This window comes from Gymnoscopelus braueri (genome assembly GCF_963280865.1).
Source record: "Gymnoscopelus braueri genome assembly, chromosome: 5".
Taxonomy (NCBI): domain Eukaryota; kingdom Metazoa; phylum Chordata; class Actinopteri; order Myctophiformes; family Myctophidae; genus Gymnoscopelus; species Gymnoscopelus braueri.
The window spans coordinates 49434299-49448592 of record NC_137606.1 but is presented as its reverse complement, the minus strand read 5'-3'; the positions used below and the strand labels follow the sequence as shown (position 1 = coordinate 49448592).

Sequence of the window (14294 nt, the reverse complement as noted above, 5' to 3'; positions counted from 1 at the left end):
TACTACAGTTGTTATTGTCGCTGTTGTTGTCGGTGCTACAGTTGGATTTGCATTTGGGGTACCTGCAATCACAGGAAAAAACACTTATTTTCAGCAGTGGTGTAGAGTAACTAAGTGCATTTACTCAAGTACTGTACTTAAGTACACTTTTACTTTACAGGAGTATTTCCAATTTTCAATACTTTTACTAGTAACTTTGAACATTTTGATTACTATTACAAAATATATACAATAACCACTTCAGCATTTTGGCCATTTCAAAAGAGATGATCTACAAGCTCACAATGTGTCACATCGCGATGCATGGTGGGCTGGTAGATCTGCTATTTTCAAAAGATTTCAATACATTTAGAAAACGAAATGGGACATTTCTGCAAAATTAGTACTTTTACTTTTGGTATTTAAGAACATTTTGATGCCAATACTTTTGTACTTTTACTCAAGTATATTTTGATGACCGGACCTTTACTTGTAACAGAGTACATTGCAGTATTGATACTTTTACTTAAGTAAAACATTTAAGTACTTTCCCCACCACTGATTTTCAGGTCATATTTCCCCATTAAAACAAACAGTGGTGTGATTTCATGAGAAGGACACTAACCTGCTGTGATAGTGTCCGGCTCGATATCAAGGAATACAACTGACATATCGATAGCTGTTTCGAGTGAATTCACTGCATGGGTGGCATTAGGAACCACATATGGGTTGATGAAGGTCATATTTGCTTGTACATTGACAGAACCCGGCCTGTTGATACAAAAGGATGTGAGTTAGTAATAGTATTGGTATTAATTTCAGACTTGAAGTATGTCATATACGTGTCCAAGAGTGTTAGAGAATATTGAAACTACTTACGTTAACTGTACGACAAAGAGCTCCAGGAAAGTCGTTGGATACGACATTTTGAATGCTTCGTTAAGCTAAAGAATAAGAAAACAAATATATTGTTGGTATTGTTCATGTAATCCATAAGATAATATTTCCAGTGGTGTAAAGTAACTAAGTGCATTTATTCAAGTATTGTACTTGAGCTTTAGTTAATAGCTACTTTGTAGATTTGGATTATTAGATTTGGAAAACATAACCCAGGGGTCTTCAACTTAGCTGAGAAAGAGATGAAGCAGGGACCCCCATTACATATTGTATAGAATTGTGTTGCAGATTAAATTTTTTCATAGATATCACAGATAGCTTCATAGACTTGTTTGACAGCACTTCAAAAACGTAGAAAACATGTACTTGGTTTGCTCTTTTTCCCCCCTCTACACCAAACCCCTTTGCCGAAAATAGCAGATCTACAAGACCCCTGCATTAACCACTTCAGCCCTATATATATATTTTGGCCATTTGAAAATAGCCGATGTACAAGCTCATCGCGACGCATTGTGAGCTTGTAGATCTGATATTTTCAATAGATTTGTATACATTTGAAAACTGGTAATATGGTACATTCTGCATAATGAGTACTTTCTACTTTTGGTGCTTTAAGTACATTTTGATACCAATACTTTTGTAGTAAATTTAGAATTTCGGACTTTTACTTGTAACAGAGTATTTCCTCTCTCTCTCTCTCTCTCTCTCTCTCTCTCTCTCTCTCTCTCTCTCTCTCTCTCTCTCTCTCTCTCTCTCTCTCTCTCTCTCTCTCTCTCTCTCTCTCTCTCTCTCTCTCTCTCTCTCTGTATGTCGTCGGTGTCCAGGACAAACCAGCTAACTCCATTTTCATCTTTTTTTCTAATTTTTTTCATAAATCAACGCTATTGAACACCCTTTACGTCTGTGTAAAAAAATCTAAACATTTGAACCGATGAAAAGTATTAAAAAGCGTCTCTGACAAAAACTCCCAACTCCATTAGATCCTCAAACAACAACCCCCCCCCCCTCTCCTCTCCAGTGCTGCCTTTTAACAGCATGAGCAGAGCGTGCTGCGCAGTCAGCGAGGACACGTAAACACATAAACAAGCTCCCCGTAAAACTGTTAAAACTATGCAGTGTACCTGTTTATCAAACTTAGCACTGACGCTAATGTTATGAAAACAAGTCATTATACATGTATTTCTAAAATCTATAAAGTGTTTAATGAGGAGAGCAATGTGACAAGAAGAAAGGCGTTCATAGCATTTCTGTCGCTAGTTCTACTACCTCTTTGCAGAAGTTATTGTAATATTTAAAGTCCTGTTTATTATTGTAGGCCTATATAATAAGTGTCATGAAGCATCAGGGCATTAATTCACACGTTGTTGTGATGCATTGTGAGCTTGGAGATCCATTGTTAGCTTTTGGGAATTTGTGCCCTTTTGAAACCTCCCTCAGCAGCGAGTGGAGCTATTGTTGTTTGGACACCTAACTCCATTTCAGCTTGATTTCTGCTCGTTTGAAACTACTAACTTTACTAAGCGCTGGATTTGGGTAAAGTGTTGATAATATAATGACACATGCAAGTATCTGACAATATATAAAGTCACTATACCAACTTTGATGAGGCAGTATTGCTTTGTTTTAAAAATATAAGGTTTTCTTCATTTCCTGAAAAACTTATATTTTGTTTTTCCCTTTCCTGAACAATGAGCGTTTTGGAGTTAGCAGGTTCGTGCTGGACAGCAGATATATATATATATATATATATATATATATATATATGGAGAGAAAAAAATAAATTTAAAATTAACCTGTGGTTACTTACCTCTGCTGTGATATTAGCAACCAGCTCTTGGTATTCGGCTGAGGTAGGATCGTTGTATTCTGGGATGAATTCACGTTTGATCTTAAAGTCTAGTATAAGAAAGCCCACAACTGTTTGTGGAGGATCAGTTGCTGCTGTGGTGGTGTCTGGACTTGCAACAGTTGTTGCTGCTGAGATCTGAAAATGGAAATGTATTAGAGACAGTGGTGGAAAAAGTATTCAAATGTTCAACTTAAGTAAATGTATCAATACTGCAATTTAGAAGTACTCTGTTACAAGTAAAAGTCCGGAATTCAAAATCTACTTCAGTAAAAGTACAAAAGTATTGGTATGAAAATATACTTAAAGTATCAAAAGTAAAAGTACTAACATTTTTGAAAATAGCAGATCTACAAGCTCACAACGCGTCGCGATGCCACACGTTGCTGTTTTCAAATAGCCTATGTATAAAATAGGGCTTAAGTGGTTAATGTATGATTTATAATGTAATCATTTATATCTGAAAAGTAACTAGTAACTAGTCACTAATACGTTTTCCTGAAGTGGTTAATGTATGTTTTATGATGTATTAATTTATAACTGCAAAGTGACTAGTAACTAAAGTTTTCAAATAATTGTAGTGGAGTAAAAGTACAATATTTGGATCCGAGATGTAGTGGAGTAGAAGGAAAAGTATTGTAAATTGGAAATACTCAAGTAAAGTGCAAATACCTCAAAATTGTACTTAAGTACAGTACTTAAGTAAATATACTTACTTTCCACCACTGATTAAAGAAGATAATAGAGGATCCCTCAAATGTCTGGCTCAATATGTTTATCATTTGTAAGTGCTTTTAGATTTGTGACTTTTCTGTAGGATTTGTTTTGACTGTCGAAGCCTAAATCAGTAACATTGTACTGAGACAATGATCATGTCAATCCTGTTATTGTCTTTTCTTATTTGACATTAATTATGATTAGTGTTTGTATTAATTATAACTTTGAAAGGAATACAACACTTAATGACAGTAAAGCAGGAGGTAGTTAATTACAAACATTGAAATTATTATTTATATTTTTTTGTTTATTTTGTATTAATACGTTATCTTTGTATTTTAGTAGAACAATGTTATGGTAATTTCCCAAGAGGGAAGGGCAATCTAGTTTGCAATTCAATTATATTTAGGTATTTAATTTGTTTAGCTAACATACATAATTATATTGTATTTCATTTATCAGTGGTGTAAATTAACTAAGTGCATTTACTAAAGTACTGTACTTAAGTCCAATTTTTAGGTATTTATTTTTGACTTTACTGGAGATTTCCAATTTTCAGTACTTTTACTTCTACTCCACTACATTTCAGAGGCAAATATTGTACTTTTACTCCACTACAATTACATGAAAACTTTAGTTACTAGTTACTTTGTAGATTTTGATTATTACTACAACACACGCTAACGACTTCAGCCCTATATATATTTCAGCCATTTGAAAATAGCAGATCTACAAGCTCACAATGCGTCACGATGCGACGCATTGTGCACTTGTAGATCTGTTATTTTCAACAGTAATTTTTATACATTTTGAACTTGTGAAATGGGACACTCTGCAAAAATAGTACTTTTACTTTTGGTACTTTAAGTACATTTTGATACCAATACTTTTGTACTTTTACTCAAGTACATTTTGAATTCCGGACTTTTACTTGTAACAGAGAATTTCTTCATTGCATTTTTGAAACTTTTACTTAAATAAAGAGTGTTAGTACTTTTACCAACACTGGTATTTATTCCTTACCGTGTTTGTGGTTGTTGGAGTTGTGGTCGCCTGAGATATTGTTGTGGTTACAGTAGGTGGACTTGCACTTGTAGCTGTGGCTGTTGCGGTTGATAAAGTGGCGACCTGACGCCGACCTGATGCCGACCTGACACCCCGTCGCGACCTTAGCGACCTGACGCCGACCTTACGCCGAGTGATGGTAGGGCTCGTTGTGGTAGGACTCGTGGTGGTAGGGCTAGTTGTGGTAGGACTCGTTGTGGTAGGGCTCGTAGTGGTAGGGCTCGTAGTAGTAGGGCTCGTGGTGGTAAGACTCATGGTTTTAGGACTCGTTGTGGTAGGGCTCGTTGTTGTAGAGCTCGTTGTGGTAGGACTTGTGGTGGTAGAGCTTGTGGTGGTAGGGCTCGTTGTTGTAGGGCTCGTTGTGGTAGGACTAGTGGTGGTAGAGCTCGTAGTGGTAGGGCTCGTTGTGGTAGGACTCGTGGTGGTAGGGCTGGTTGTGGTAGGACTCGTGGTGGTAGGGCTCGTAGTGGTAGAACTCGTGGTGGTAGGGCTTGTTGTGGTAGAACTCGTGGTGGTAGGACTCGTGGTGGTAAGGCTCGTAGTGGTAGGGCTCGTAGTGGTAGGGCTCGTTGTGGTAGGACTCGTGGTGGTAGGGCTCGTTGTGGTAGAGCTCGTTGTTGTAGGGCTCGTTGTGGTAAGACTCGTGGTGGTAGGGCTAGTTGTGGTAGGACTCGTTGTGGTGCGGCTCGTAGTGGTAGGGCTTGTTGTGGTAGGGCTGGTTGTTGTAGGGCTCGTTGTGGTAGGACTCGTAGTGGTAAGGCTCGTAGTGGTAGGGCTTGTTGTGGTAGGGCTAATTGTGGTAGGACTCGCGGTGGTAGGGCTCGTTGTTGTAGGGCTCATTGTGGTAGGATTCGTGGTAGTAAGGCTAGTTGTGGTAGGACTCATTGTGGTAGGGCTCGTAGTGGTAGGGCTTGTTGTGGTAGGACTTGTGGTGGTAGGACTTGTGGTGGTAGGACTCGTGGTGGTAGAGCTCGTAGTGGTAGGGCTCGTTGTGGTAGGACTCGTGGTGGTAGGGCCAGTTGTGGTAGAGCTGGTTGTTGTAGGACTCGTGGTGGTAGAGCTCGTAGTGGTAGGGCTCGTTGTGGTAGAACTCGTGGTGGAAGGGCTTGTTTTGGTAAAACTTGTGGTGGTAGGACTTGTGGTAGGGCTCGTAGTGGTAGGGCTCGTTGTTGTAGAGCTCGTTGTGGTAGGGCTCGTTGTTGTAGGGCTCGTTGTGGTAGGACTCGTTGTGGTAGGGCTCGTTGTGGTAGGGCTCGTGGTGGTAGGGCTTGTTGTGGTAGGACTCGTGGTGGTAGGACTCGTGGTGGTAGGGCTCGTAGTGGTAGGGCTCGTTGTGGTAGGACTCGTGATGGTAGGGCTGGTTGTGGTAGGGCTCGTTGTGGTAGGGCTCGTTGTGGTAGGACTCGTGGTGGTAGGGCTCGTAGTGGTAGGACTCGTGGTGGTAGGACTCGTTGTGGTAGGACTCGTGGTGGTAGGACTCGTTGTGGTAGGACTCGTGGTGGTAGGGCTAGATATGGTAGGACTCGTTGTGGTAGGGCTCGTAGTGGTAGGACTCTTGGTGGTAGGACTCGTTGTGGTAGGACTCGTGGTGGTAGGGCTAGATATGGTAGGACTCGTTGTGGTAGGGCTCGTAGTGGTAGGGCTCGTTGTGGTAGGACTCGTGGTTGTAGGGCTCGTTGTGGTAGGACTTGTGGTGGTAGGGCTTGTGGTGGTAGGGCTAGTTGTTGTAGGGCTCGTCGTGGTAGGGGTCGTCATGGTAGGGGTCGTGGTGGTACTACTCCCACGTGTGGTGGGAGTAGTCGTTTTTTTAGTAGTTTTGGTGGTTGAAATTTTCAATGAAACCTTGACTCTTTGTCTAGCCGTAGTACCTGGAATAGTAGTGGTCGTTTGACGTGTTGCAGTGGTTGGAGTTGTGGTAGGACTCGTGGTGGTATGGGTCGTGGTGGTAGGTGTCGTGGTGGTAGGGGTCGTGGTGGTAGTGGTCGTTTTGGTAGGGGTCGTGGTTGTTGGGGTCGTCGTGGTAGGGGTCGTCGTGGTAGGGGTCGTTGTGGTAGGGGTCGTGGTGATAGTGGTCGTTTTGGTAGGGGTCGTGGTGGTAGGGGTCGTCGTGGTAGGTGTCGTCGTGGTAGGAGTCGTCGCGGTAGGGGTCGTGGTGGTACTACTCCCACATGTGGTGAGAGTAGTCGTTGTTTTAGTAGTTTTGGTGATTGAAATTTTCAATGAAAACTTGACTCTTTGTCTAACCTTGACTCTTTGTCTAGGGCTCGTTGTGGTAGGACTCGTGGTGGTAGGGCTCGTTGTGATAGGGCTTGTGGTGGTAGAACTTGTGGTGCTAGGGCTGGTTGTTGTAGGGCTGGTTGTTGTAGGGCTCGTTGTGGTAGGACTCGTGGTGGTAGGGCACGTTATGGTAGGACTCGTGGTGGTGGTAGGGCTAGTTGTGGTAGGACTCGTTGTGGTAGGGCTCGTAGTTGTAGGGCTTGTAGTGGTAGGGCTCGTTGTGGTAGGACTCGTGGTTGTAGGGCTTGTTGTGGTAGGGCTCGTTGTTGTAGGGCTCGTTGTGGTAGGCCTCGTGGTGGTAGGGCTTGTGGTGGTAGGACTCGTGGTGGTAGGGCTCGTTGTGGTAGGGCTTATGGTGGTAGGGCTCGTTGTTGTAGGGCTTTTTGTGGTAGGACTCGTGGTGGTAGGGCTCGTTGTTGTAGGGCTCGTTGTGGTAGGACTCGTGGTGGTAGGACTCGTGGTGGTAGGACTCGTGGTGGTAGAGCTTGTGGTGGTAGGACTCGTGGAGGTAGGGGTCGTCGTGGTAGGGCTCGTTGTGGTACCTACCACCGCGACCGTGGTAGGGGTCCTGGTGGTAGGGGTTGCGGTGGTAGGTGTCGTGGTGGTAGGGGTCGTGGTGGCAGGGCTCGTAGTGGTAGGGCTTGTTGTGGTAGGGCTCGTAGTTGTAGGGCCTGTAGTGGTAGGGCTCGTTGTGGTAGGACTCGTGGTTGTAGGGCTTGTTGTGGTAGGGCTCTTTGTTGTAGGACTCGTTGTGGTAGGACTCGTAGTGGTAGAGCTCGTTGTTGTAGGTCTCATTGTGGTAGGACTCGTGGTGGTAGGACTCGTGGTGGTAGAACTCGTGGTGGTAGCACTCGTAGTGGTAGGGCTAGTTGTGGTAAGACTCGTGGTGGTAGGGCTGGTTGTGGTAGGGCTGGTTGTTGTAGGGCTCGTAGTTGTAGGGCTTGTAGTGGTAGGGCTCGTTGTGGTAGGACTCGTGGTGGTAGGGCTTGTTGTGGTAGAGCTGGTTGTTGTAGGGCTCGTTGTGATAGGACTCGTGGTGGTACGGCTAGTTGTGGTAGGACTCGTTGTGGTAGGGCTCGTAGTTGTAGGGCCTGTAGTGGTAGGGCTCGTTGTGGTAGGACTCGTGGTTGTAGGGCTTGTTGTGGTAGGGCACGTTGTTATAGGGCTCGTTGTGGTAGGACTCGTGGTGGTAGGACTCGTGGTGGTAGAACTCGTTGTGGTAGAACTTGTGGTGGTAGGACTCGTGGTGGTAGCACTCGTAGTGGTAGGGCTAGTTGTGGTAGGACTCGTGGTGGTAGGGCTGGTTGTGGTAGGGCTGGTTGTTGTAGGGCTCGTAGTTGTAGGGCTTATAGTGGTAGGGCTCGTTGTGGTAGGACTCGTGGTTGTAGGGCTTGTTGTGGTAGGGCTCGTTGTTGTAGAGCTCGTTGTGGTAGAACTCGTGGTGGTAGCGCTTGTGGTGGTAGGGCTCGTTGTGGTAGGACTCGTGGTGGTAGGGCTTGTTGTGGTAGGGCTGGTTGTTGTAGGGCTCGTAGTTGTAGGGCTTATAGTGGTAGGGCTCGTTGTGGTAGGACTCGTGGTTGTAGGGCTTGTTGTGGTAGGGCTCGTTGTTGTAGAGCTCGTTGTGGTAGAACTCGTGGTGGTAGCGCTTGTGGTGGTAGGGCTCGTTGTGGTAGGACTCGTGGTGGTAGGGCTTGTGGTGGTAGGGCTCGTTGTTGTAGTTACCACACCACAGATCGTTGTGGTAGAACTCATGGTCGTAGAGCTAGTTGTGGTAGGACTCGTGGTGGTAGAGCTAGTCGTGGAAGGACTTGTTGTGGTAGGGCTCGTAGTGGTAGGGCTTGTGGTGGTAGGGCTCGTGGTGGTAGGACTCGTTGTTGTAGGGCTTGTTGTGGTAGGGCTCGTGGTGGTAGGGCTAGTTGTGGTAGGACTCGTTGTGGTAGAGCTCGTAGTGGTAGGGCTCGTAGTGGTAGGGCTTGTTGTGGTAGGACTCGTGGTGGTAGGGCTCGTTGTGGTAGGGCTTATGGTGGTAGGGCTCGTTGTTGTAGGGCTTTTTGTGGTAGGACTCGTGGTGGTAGGGCTCGTTGTTGTAGGGTTCGTTGTGGTAGGACTCGTGGTGGTAGGACTCGTGGTGGTAGGACTCGTGGTGGTAGAGCTTGTGGTGGTAGGACTCGTGGAGGTAGGGCTTGTTTTGGTAGGGCTCGTAGTTGTAGGGCCTGTAGTGGTAGGGCTCGTTGTGGTAGGACTCGTGGTTGTAGGGCTTGTTGTGGTAGGGCTCGTTGTTGTAGGACTCGTTGTGGTAGGACTCATAGTGGTAGGGCTCGTAGTGGTAAGGCTCGTTGTGGTAGGACTCGTGGTGATAGGGCTGGTTGTGGTAGGGTTGGTTGTTTTAGGGCTCGTTATGGTAGGACTCGTTGTGGTAGGGCTCGTAGTTGTAGGGCTTGTAGTGGTAGCGCTCGTTGTGGTAGGACTTGTGGTTGTAGGGCTTGTTGTGGTAGGGCTCGTTTTTGTAGGGCTTGTTGTGGTAGGACTCGTGGTAGTAGGGCTTGTGGTGGTAGGGCTCGTTGTGGTAGGACTCGTGGTGGTAGGGCTGGTTTTGGTAGGGCTGGTTGTTGTAGGGCTCGTTGTGGTAGGACTCGTGGTGGTAGGGCTCGTTGTGGTAAGACTCGTGGTGGTAGAGCTAGTTGTGGTAGGACTCGTTGTGGTAGGGCTCGTAGTTGTAGGGCTTGTAGTGGTAGGGCTCGTTGTGGTAGGACTCGTGGTTGTAGGGCTTGTTGTGGTAGGGCTCGTTGTTGTAGGGCTCGTTGTGGTAGGACTCGTGGTGGTAGGGCTCGTTGTTGTAGGGCTCGTTGTGGTAGGACTCGTGGTAGTAGGACTCGTGGTGGTAGGGCTTGTGGTGGTAGGACTCGTGGTGGTAGGGCTGGTTGTGGTAGAGCTTATGGTGGTAGGGCTCGTTGTTGTAGGGCTTGTTGTGGTAGGACTCATGGTGGTAGGGCTCGTTGTTGTAGGGCTCGTTGTGGTAGGACTCGTGGTTGTAGGACTCGTGGTGGTAGGACTCGTGGTGGTAGAGCTTGTGGTGGTAGGACTCGTGGAGGTAGGGGTCGTCGTGGTGGGGCTCGTTGTGGTACCTACCACCGCGACCGTGGTAGGGGTCCTGGTGGTAGGGGTTGCGGTGGTAGGTGTCGTGGTGGTAGGGGTCGTGGTGGCAGGGCTCAAAGTGGTAGGGCTCTTTGTGGTAGGGCTCGTTGTAGGGCTCGTTGTGGTAGGACTCGTGGTGGTAGAGCTTGTGGTGGTAGGGCTCGTTGTGGTAGGACTCGTTTTGGTAGGGCTCGTAGTTGTAGGGCTTGTAGTGGTAGGGCTCGTTGTGGTAGGACTCGTGGTTGTAGGGCTTGTTGTGGTAGGGCTTGTTGTTGTAGGGCTCGTTGTGGTAGGACTCGTGGTGGTAGGGCTTGTGGTGGTAGGGCTCGTTGTTGTAGGGCTCGATATGGTAGGACTCGTGGTGGTAGGAGTCGTGGTGTTAGGGCTCGTAGTGGTAGGGCTCGTTGTGGTAGGACTCGTGGTGGTAGGGCTTGTGGTGGTAGGGCTCATTGTGGTAGGACTCGTGGTTGTAGGGCTTGTGGTGGTAGGGCTCGTTGTTGTAGGGCTCGTTGTGGTAGGACTTGTGGTGGTAGGGCTCGTTGTGGTAGGGCTTGTTGTTGTAGGGCTCGTTGTGGTAGAACTTGTGGTGGTAGGACTCGTGGTGGTAGGACTCGTTGTGGTAGGACTCGTGGTGGTAGGGCTTATGGTGGTAGGGCTCGTTCTTGTAGGGCTCGTTGTGGTAGGACTCGTGGTGGTAGGACTCGTGGTGGTAGGACTCGTGGTGGTAGAGCTTGTGGTGGTAGAACTCGTAGTGGTAGGGCTCGTTGTGGTAGGACTCGTGGTGGTAGAGCTGGTTGTAGTAGAGCTGGTTGTTGTAGGGCTCGTTGTGGTAGGACTCGTTGTGGTACGGCTCGTAGTTGTAGGGCTTGTTGTGGTAGGGCTCGTTGTTGTAGGGCTCGTTGTGGTAGGACTCGTGGTGGTAGGGCTTGTGGTGGTAGGGCTCGTTGTTGTAGTTACCACACCACAGATCGTTGTGGTAGAACTCATGGTCGTAGAGCTAGTTGTGGTAGGACTCGTGGTGGTAGAGCTAGTTGTGGAAGGACTCTTGGTTGTAGGGCTTGTTGTGGTAGGGCTTGTTGTTGTAGGGCTCGTTGTGGTAGGACTCGTGGTGGTAGGACTCGTGGTGGTAGGGCTGGTTGTGGTAGGGCTGGTTGTTGTAGGGCTCGTTGTGGTAGGACTCGTGGTGGTAGGGCTTGTGGTGGTAGGGCTCGTTGTGGTAGGACTCGTGGTGGTAGGGCTAGTTGTGGTAGGACTCGTTGTGGTAGGGCTCGTAGTTGTAGGGCTTGTAGTGGTAGGGCTCGTTGTGGTAGGACTCGTGGTTGTAGGGCTCGTTGTGGTAGGGCTCGTTGTTGTAGGGCTCGTTGTGGTAGAACTCATGGTGGTAGGGCTCGTTGTGGTAGACCTCGTTGTTATAGGGCTCGTTGTGGTAGGACTCGTGGTGGTAGGGCTTGTGGTGGTAGGGCTCGTTGTGGTAGGACTCGTGGTGGTAGGGCTGGTTGTTGTAGGGCTCGTTGTGGTAGGACTCGTGGTGGTAGGGCTTGTGGTGGTAGGGCTCGTTGTGGTAGGACTCGTGGTGGTAGGGCTAGTTGTGGTAGGACTCGTTGTGGTAGGGCTCGTAGTTGTAGGGCTTGTAGTGGTAGGGCTCGTTGTGGTAGGACTCGTGGTTGTAGGGCTTGTTGTGGTAGGGCTCGTTGTGGTAGGACTCGTGGTTGTAGGGCTTGTTGTGGTAGGGCTCGTTGTTGTAGGGCTCGTTGTGGTAGGACTCGTGGTGGTAGGGCTCGTTGTTGTAGGGCTCGTTGTGGTAGGACTCGTGGTTGTAGGGCTTGTTGTGGTAGGGCTCGTTGTGGTAGGACTCGTGGTTGTAGGGCTTGTTGTGGTAGGGCTCGTTGTTGTAGGGCTCGTTGTGGTAGGACTCGTGGTGGTAGGGCTCGTTGTTGTAGGGCTCGTTGTGGTAGGACTCGTGGTGGTAGGACTCGTGGTGGTAGGGCTTGTGGTGGTAGGACTCGTGGTGGTAGGGCTGGTTGTGGTAGGGCTCGTAGTTGTAGGGCTTGTAGTGGTAGAGCTCGTTGTGGTAGGACTCGTGGTTGTAGGGCTTGTGGTGGTAGGGCTCGTTGTGGTAGGACTCGTGGTGGTAGGGCTAGTTGTGGTAGGACTCGTTGTGGTAGGGCTCGTAGTTGTAGGGCTTGTAGTGGTAGGGCTCGTTGTGGTAGGACTCGTGGTTGTAGGGCTTGTTGTGGTAGGGCTCGTTGTGGTAGGACTCGTGGTTGTAGGGCTTGTTGTGGTAGGGCTCGTTGTTGTAGGGCTCGTTGTGGTAGGACTCGTGGTGGTAGGGCTCGTTGTTGTAGGGCTCGTTGTGGTAGGACTCGTGGTGGTAGGACTCGTGGTGGTAGGGCTTGTGGTGGTAGGACTCGTGGTGGTAGGGCTGGTTGTGGTAGGGCTCGTAGTTGTAGGGCTTGTAGTGGTAGAGCTCGTTGTGGTAGGACTCGTGGTTGTAGGGCTTGTTGTGGTAGGGCTCGTTGTTGTAGGGCTCGTTGTGGTAGGACTCGTGGTGGTAGGGCTTGTGGTGGTAGGGCTCGTTGTGGTAGGACTCGTGGTGGTAGAGCTAGTTGTGGTAGGGCTGGTTGTTGTAGGGCTCGTTGTGGTAGGACTCGTGGTGGTAGGGCTTGTGGTGGTAGGGCTCGTTGTGGTAGGACTCGTGGTGGTAGGGCTAGTTGTGGTAGGACTCGTGGTGGTAGGGCTAGTTGTGGTAGGACTCGTTGTGGTAGGGCTCGTAGTTGTAGGGCTTGTAGTGGTAGGGCTCGTTGTGGTAGGACTCGTGGTTGTAGGGCTTGTTGTGGTAGGGCTCGTTGTTGTAGGGCTCGTTGTGGTAGGACTCGTGGTGGTAGGGCTCGTTGTGGTAGGGCTTGTTGTTGTAGGGCTCGTTGTGGTAGGACTCGTGGTGGTAGGGCTTGTGGTGGTAGGGCTCGTTGTTGTAGGGCTCGTTGTGGTAGGACTTGTGGTGGTAGGGCTCGTTGTGGTAGGGCTCGTTGTTGTAGGGCTCGTTGTGGTAGAACTTGTGGTGGTAGGACTCGTGGTGGTAGGACTCGTTGTGGTAGGACTCGTGGTGGTAGGGCTTATGGTGGTAGGGCTCGTTCTTGTAGGGCTCGTTGTGGTAGGACTCGTGGTGGTAGGACTCGTGGTGGTAGGACTCGTGGTGGTAGAGCTTGTGGTGGTAGAACTCGTAGTGGTAGGGCTCGTTGTGGTAGGACTCGTGGTGGTAGAGCTGGTTGTAGTAGAGCTGGTTGTTGTAGGGCTCGTTGTGGTAGGACTCGTTGTGGTACGGCTCGTAGTTGTAGGGCTTGTTGTGGTAGGGCTCGTTGTTGTAGGGCTCGTTGTGGTAGGACTCGTGGTGGTAGGGCTTGTGGTGGTAGGGCTCGTTGTTGTAGTTACCACACCACAGATCGTTGTGGTAGAACTCATGGTCGTAGAGCTAGTTGTGGTAGGACTCGTGGTGGTAGAGCTAGTTGTGGAAGGACTCTTGGTTGTAGGGCTTGTTGTGGTAGGGCTTGTTGTTGTAGGGCTCGTTGTGGTAGGACTCGTGGTGGTAGGACTCGTGGTGGTAGGGCTGGTTGTGGTAGGGCTGGTTGTTGTAGGGCTCGTTGTGGTAGGACTCGTGGTGGTAGGGCTTGTGGTGGTAGGGCTCGTTGTGGTAGGACTCGTGGTGGTAGGGCTAGTTGTGGTAGGACTCGTTGTGGTAGGGCTCGTAGTTGTAGGGCTTGTAGTGGTAGGGCTCGTTGTGGTAGGACTCGTGGTTGTAGGGCTCGTTGTGGTAGGGCTCGTTGTTGTAGGGCTCGTTGTGGTAGAACTCGTGGTGGTAGGGCTCGTTGTGGTAGACCTCGTTGTTGTAGGGCTCGTTGTGGTAGGACTCGTGGTGGTAGGGCTTGTGGTGGTAGGGCTCGTTGTGGTAGGACTCGTGGTGGTAGGGCTGGTTGTTGTAGGGCTCGTTGTGGTAGGACTCGTGGTGGTAGGGCTTGTGGTGGTAGGGCTCGTTGTGGTAGGACTCGTGGTGGTAGGGCTAGTTGTGGTAGGACTCGTTGTGGTAGGGCTCGTAGTTGTAGGGCTTGCAGTGGTAGGGCTCGTTGTGGTAGGACTCGTGGTTGTAGGGCTTGTTGTGGTAGGGCTCGTTGTGGTAGGACTCGTGGTTGTAGGGCTTGTTGTGGTAGGGCTCGTTGTTGTAGGGCTCGTTGTGGTAGGACTCGTGTTGGTAGGGCTCGTTGTTGTAGGGCTCGTTGTGGTAGGACTCGTGGTGGTAGGACTCGTGGTGGTAGGACTCGTGGTGGTAGGGCTTGTGGTGGTAGGACTCGTGGTGGTAGGGCTGGTTGTGGTAGGGCTCGTAGTT

General features: G+C 49.0%; 1 long non-coding RNA gene across 1 annotated transcript; it reads right to left on the bottom strand.

The window, feature by feature from the left end:
- Positions 1–618: 618 nt before the first annotated feature.
- Positions 619–2736, bottom strand: LOC308084939. The gene is made up of 3 exons (XR_013933129.1): positions 2684–2736; positions 859–923; positions 619–750 (listed from the first exon to the last, which is right to left on the bottom strand). It is a non-coding gene; the product is annotated as an uncharacterized lncRNA (long non-coding RNA).
- Between the last annotated feature and the right edge of the window lie 11558 nt (positions 2737–14294).